The sequence below is a fragment of the Seriola lalandi genome, unplaced genomic scaffold (genome assembly GCF_002814215.2).
Source record: "Seriola lalandi dorsalis isolate HSWRI2012SDOR001 ecotype SW California unplaced genomic scaffold, Sedor1 jcf7180002054392, whole genome shotgun sequence".
Taxonomy (NCBI): Eukaryota; Metazoa; Chordata; class Actinopteri; order Carangiformes; family Carangidae; genus Seriola; species Seriola lalandi.
Genome location: NW_019524945.1, coordinates 352,700 through 353,035, shown reverse-complemented (window position 1 = coordinate 353,035; position 336 = coordinate 352,700).

Genomic DNA, 336 nt, shown 5'->3' with positions numbered 1-336 from the left:
AAGACAGTGGCTGAATTAAAGCAGGAGATCCAAGATCTGAAAGAAGAGAATGCTAATTTGAGGGAGTTGCTTGTCCAAGGTATCACTTCTAATCACTTATTTAACAATTAGACAACCAAAACACTTGAGCCATACTTTATATTGTACTAAAGAATGATGTACTGTTTTTTTTTTTGTCATCTTCTGTGTATAGATGTGCCTGATCTCCTAAAGACCATGAAGAATGTCATTGATTTGGCTGAAAATCCTAAGAGATCCAGTTTGGAGCTGACCACACCACCACTGCCCCCCCCAAAATTCTCCACAGTCCAGGCCCGGTTCATCATCTGCAGATTC